The following is a 5,703-nucleotide window of genomic DNA, read 5'->3' on the forward strand; positions in this document are numbered from 1 at the left end:
TTCCCTTTGTGGTAATTATCACAGTTTATGATGTGCAGGTTATTAAAAGCACCTCCTGTAAAGTTCAACACGGTTTGAGGGTTTGACATACAAATGTTTTGCTCAAGGGCTGAAACATAGTGGGTACTCAGGAAAATACTTGTTGCATGGATTAATAGATATTCCTATTTTGTAACATATTCCTCTCTGTGGAGATTCAAGGTGTTTTAGGATTGCAGAGAATAAGGCACTAGCAAATTTTAGTAAAATTCTTGAGTACAACCAAATATCAAATATAATCTAGTCAGACAAAATTAACACAATGCTGCCACTTGATGCTGGCAATTAAATTGGTTACAGAAAATAAGACATTCTCAGTCTCAGGCAGATTATAACAGAGTGGCAATATCTAGCCCCTTTATGGGAAACTTTTAAATTATTTTTGGTTTTCAAATCAGTAGAAAACAGAGCTTGTATATAATGAGAGGATCACAAATTGAACCCAAACATAAAGACCTAAAGAATATACTTTATAAATTTGGTTTGAGGCCAGCACCGTGGCTCACTTGGCTAATCCTCCGCCTGCAGCGCCAACACCCCGGGTTCTAGTCCCGGTTACTCCTCTTCCAGTCCAGCTCTCTGGTGTGGCCCAGGAGGGCAGCGGAGGATGGCCCAAGTGCTTGGGTCCCTGTACCCACATGGGAGACCAGGAGGAAGTACCCGGCTCCTGGCTTCAGATAGGTGCAGCACCGGCCGTAGTGACCATTAGGGGAGTGAACCAATGGAAGGAAGACCTTTCTGTTTGTCTCTCTCTCACTGTCTATAACTCTACCTGTCAAATAAAAAAAAAAGAAAAGAAAAGAAATATAGCTTGGGTTTGAACACCAGCTCCACCACTTACTTGACCTGATTCCATGTCTATAAAAACAAAAAATTATATTACTTACTTCATATTAATGATGTAAAGCTCCCAGAACATTGCCTGACAGGTAATAATTGCTGTACACATCATTGTGTAGATGTGTTTGAGTTTGTTATCAGGGCCGTAATGGTGTAGTGGGTAAAGCCACTGCCTGTGGTGCCAGCATCCCATCTAGGAGCCGCTCAAGTTCCAGCTGCTGCACTTCTTGCTAATGGCCTGGGAAAGCAGCAAAGGATTGTCCAAGGGCTTAGGTGACTGCACCCACGTGGGAAACCTGGAGGAAACTTCTGGCTCCTGGGTTTGGATCGGCCCAGCTCCAGCCATTACGGCCACTTGGGGGAGTGAACCAGAGAATGGAGGATCTCTCTCTCTCTCTAACTCTGTCTTTCAAATAAATTAAAAAAAAAAAAAAAAAGGTTTGTTTTCATTGATGTAGGACTTAAAAGGTGATCATAATAGTGTGAGATAAATCAGTCATGAATAACTTCTGGAGAAGTGTAAATTTTCACATTGCATTTTAAAAGAAGGTTGGGTTCAAGAATAGAAGTGAGGGGCCAGGATTGTGGTGCAGCGGGTTCAGTTACTGCTTGGAACAACATCATCCCATATCAGGAAGCCCATTCTTCAAGTTCTCGCTTCCTGCTAAGTGCCTGAGAAGGCAATGGATGATGGTCAAATGTTTAGGCTCCTGCCCCCAGTGTGGGAGACCTAGATGGAATTCTACTTCCTGACTTCAGTTTGGCCTAGCTCTAACTGTTTCAGCTGTTTCAGATGTGAGCCAGTAGATGAAATATTTCTCCTCTCCCTCTGTTGCTCTGCCTTCCAAATAAATAAATCTTGTAAAAAAAAATGGAAGTGAGGCAATGGTATATTCTTCTTGATGAATAGAAGTTGTAATGGTACTGTTTTTTTTTTTTTTGTAAAGATTTATTTATTTGTTTGAAAGGCAGAATTACAGAGAGGCAGAGGCAGGTTGAGAGAGAGAGAGACAGAGGTCTTCCATCCAGTGGTTCACACCCCAAATAACCACAACAGCCAGAGCTGCACTGATCTGAAGCCAGGATCCAAGAGCCTACTCTGAGTCTCCCACATGGGTCCAGGGGTATAAGCACTTGGGCCATCTTCCACTTCTTTACCAGGCCACAGCAGAGAGCTGAATCAGAAGTGGAGCAGCCAGAACTCAAACTGGTGCCAATATGGGATGCCAGCACTGCAGGCAATGGCCTTACCCACCACGCCACAGTTCCAGCCCTGGTCGTGGTTTTAAAAGACTAAGTCAGGGGCCGGCATTGTGGAATAGCAGGTAAAGCTGTCACCTGCAACACCAGCATCCCATATGGGTGCTAGTTCATATCCTTGCTGCTCTGCTTCCAATCCAGTTCCATGCTAATGGCCTGAGAAAAGCAGCAGAGGATGGCCCAACTGTCTGGGCCCCTGGCCCACATGGAAGACCTGGATGAAGCTCTTGGCTCTAGCTTCAACCCGGCCCAGCAATGGCCATTTTGGCCTTCTAGGGAATGAACCAGAGGATAAAGATCTGTGTATATATGTATGTGTGTCCCTCCCTCTCTAGAACTCTGACTTTCAAAATAAGCAAATAGATCTTTTAAAAAAAATACTAAGTCAGCCCTCCATATTCATGGGTTCTGCATCTGCAATTTTAATCAAATAATTGATCAAAATATTCAATAAAAATGTATATATATTTTTCTTTTCTTACCATATTCTCTAAATAATATAGTATAGCGATTGTTTACATAGCCTTTACATTTTATTAAGTGGCACATGTAATCCATAGGTGACCTAACATAACAGGAGGATATGCATAGGTTATGTACAAATACCATGCCATTTTACATAAGGGACTTGAGTATCTGCCAATTTTACTATCAGTGGGATTCCTGGAACCAATGCCCCACAAATGAGATGGATGGCTCCACTTTCCCTTTTAGGTTGCTGATTAGGTAACATTTGCCTTATAAAGTCTTGGCATTCAGACTGTGCCTTGGAAAGATTATAAAGGGCACATCAAAAATGCAGAGAAAGGTAATAGTTACCTTCCAATATACAACAAAAACTAGGCTGCAGTCTAGTCTAATATCTGGAGAACTGTCTCTCTCAAATTATGTATTCCTGCTTTCGCTGATCTACAATTCTGTCACCTAGAGACCCTGCTGCTAATTCTTCTCCCTGGTCCGTGACTTGCCATCATGATTTAGAAATCTGCTTTCTAACATAGCTAAGAGTCGTCTCCCAATTTTCCTTCTCATGAATCCCAGAATCCTTACTTCTTGTCACAGACTCACCAAAACAAAGCCTGCATCCTAATCTGAAGTATTGGCATGCAGATTTCTTCCACCAGTGTCAAGAGCAGCCAATGCTGCATTTATGACGTAAAGGTTTGCAGTCAAGAGAAGAGAGTTCTCCAAAGCAACCCTTGCAGAACCCAAGGATTAATTCTTGCTCTGCTTTAAGAATAATGGAAGCCAGTTTCTGGACTGAAGGAATTGCCTTTCATCTCCTCTGCTAGCCATCCAATGCTTAGAAAGGGTCATATCTGATCTGGTAATTAATCAGTCTTTAAAAAGGAACACTTACCACAATTAATGAGATTAACTGTAATCACACAGTCTTTTTCTCTAAATCCAACATATACAAAATTAGGCTTTAAAGAATTGATGGTGGTCAGAGTTACACAGGGAGAGAAGGAGAGGTAGAGAGAGAAAGAGAGGTCTTCTGTCTGCTGCTTCACTCCCCAACTGGCCACAATGGTGGGAGCTGCGCTCATCCGAAGCCAGGAGCCAGGAGCTTCCTCTGGGTCTCCCATGCAGGTGCAGGGGCCCAAGGTCTTGGGCCATCTTCTAGTGCTTTCCCAGGCCATAGCAGAGAGCTGGATTGGAAGTGGAGCAGCTGGGACTCAAACTGGCGCCCATATGGGATACCAACACTGCAGGCAGTGGCTTTACCAGCTACACCGCAACACCAGCCCCAGTGGTCATCTTTTTTAACAAATTATTTTTATTTGGAAAGCAGAGACGTATTCTAAAACAGACAGACAGACATCTCCTAACCATGTGTTCACTCCCTAAATGTCCACAGTAGCTGGGGTTGGGCCAGGCTGAAGCCAAGGTCTCTGAAGCCAGAACTGAATCCAAGTCTCCCACATGAATGTCAGAGAGCCAAGTATTTGATCATCTATGACCTCTCAGGGTACACATTAGCAGGAAGCTGGGACCAGGAACAGAGGCAGGACTCAAAACTAGGCATTCCAATATGCTATGTGGGCAGTCCAAGCAGTGTCTTAACTGGGACACCAAATGCCCACCTCCAGCCCCCATGGTGCTTTTCAAACCAAAAGTGAGTAGAGTACCTTAGGACCTTTCCAAGCACTGAATTAGGGAAGTCCTGATGCTAGCAATGTGGGTGTGTTCTTGCTGCCGAAGGAGAGAAAGGACAGAAAACAAAGCATCTCATAATTATGGGTAACTTTTTTCCATATCTCCTCTTGCTCTCCATAATTTTTCAAGACCTGAATCATCAAGATCTCTTTTTCCTTCTCCTAATTTTGTCAGATGATAAAAAGTTTATATGTTGGTTGCTAATAGCTCAAGTGAAATAGCTGAGTCAGTCTTTCAAATATACAATATGATGAATAAATTCATCCTATATCCATCCCAGGCCCCTTCCTATTTTTTCCTGACAGCCAGTTATTCTATAGTCACACTCCTAAATTAAATAGCTCCCATCTACTAGTAATCTTCATATTTCGCACTGAGTCTAGACAGATGCACCAAAGAAATATCATCTATTGTCACGCTATGGACAGCAGAGCAGAGTGAGAAACTCATTTGGATTATAAAGCAGGCAAGAAAATATGTGTAAGATACAGAACTAGGATATTTATGGGAAACAGATTGAATATTCACTTGGAAAAAAATATTTGCAAACATGAAATGAGTAGACAGTGGTTCAATTACATGGAAATCTCCCTAAATAAGAGACTCTATCCATCAATCAGTCAAAAAGCATTTCTTGTACAGCCCACTATGTTCTTAGTAGATTGTGGCATATGCTGTGAGGGTGTAAAACTAATCTTTAAAGAGCTAAACTAGGAAATAAGTGCTCAACTATATCACCAACTTTAAGTTTAACAGCATTTCAGAGACAGAGAAATGGCTATTAACTCTTTCAGCTATATCCCTTTAATTACCTGCTCCTGTCCCACTGTTAGTGCTGTAATATATAAAGTGTTCTAGAAACACTTCAACTTTCACATATTTAGCTCCAGAAGTATATTTCTCCACTATCTTATTGGATCCTGGTCTTGACCTTCCTGTCAATAACTATTGCTTGTTTTGTACGTCTCTGATGTTCAAACTTCCCGCTTATTTAGATCACCTGCTTCTACTCCAGCTCAGTTTCTTGATTCTGATCCGTTTTGATTCTTTCTTCTGGTGAGCATTTCCCTAGTCAACTCAGTAAAGGGCCCTGCTAGTCCCCATTTATTCTGATTCCTGTTCTTCCTTTACACATTCTGGTCGTGACTCAACCCCTCAGTTTGGAACTAGATTTTGTTCCATCAGTCCATCATCCTTAGAGCATATGGGAAGAGTGGAAGATAGACATATGTGAGTGTGTAGAATATTCTAGTTCTCTAGAACTAGGTCTTACCAGAGATGACCTCTTTGGGTGGAAACCGACCCCTTTCAGGACACCTGGGTAACATTGGTGAAGTCAAGTGCTACATGTACACATGACTCAACCTTCCCAGCACCTGGCCATATCCTAATTGCTACAACTAA

This window comes from Lepus europaeus, chromosome 11, assembly GCF_033115175.1.
Source record: "Lepus europaeus isolate LE1 chromosome 11, mLepTim1.pri, whole genome shotgun sequence".
Taxonomy (NCBI): domain Eukaryota; kingdom Metazoa; phylum Chordata; class Mammalia; order Lagomorpha; family Leporidae; genus Lepus; species Lepus europaeus.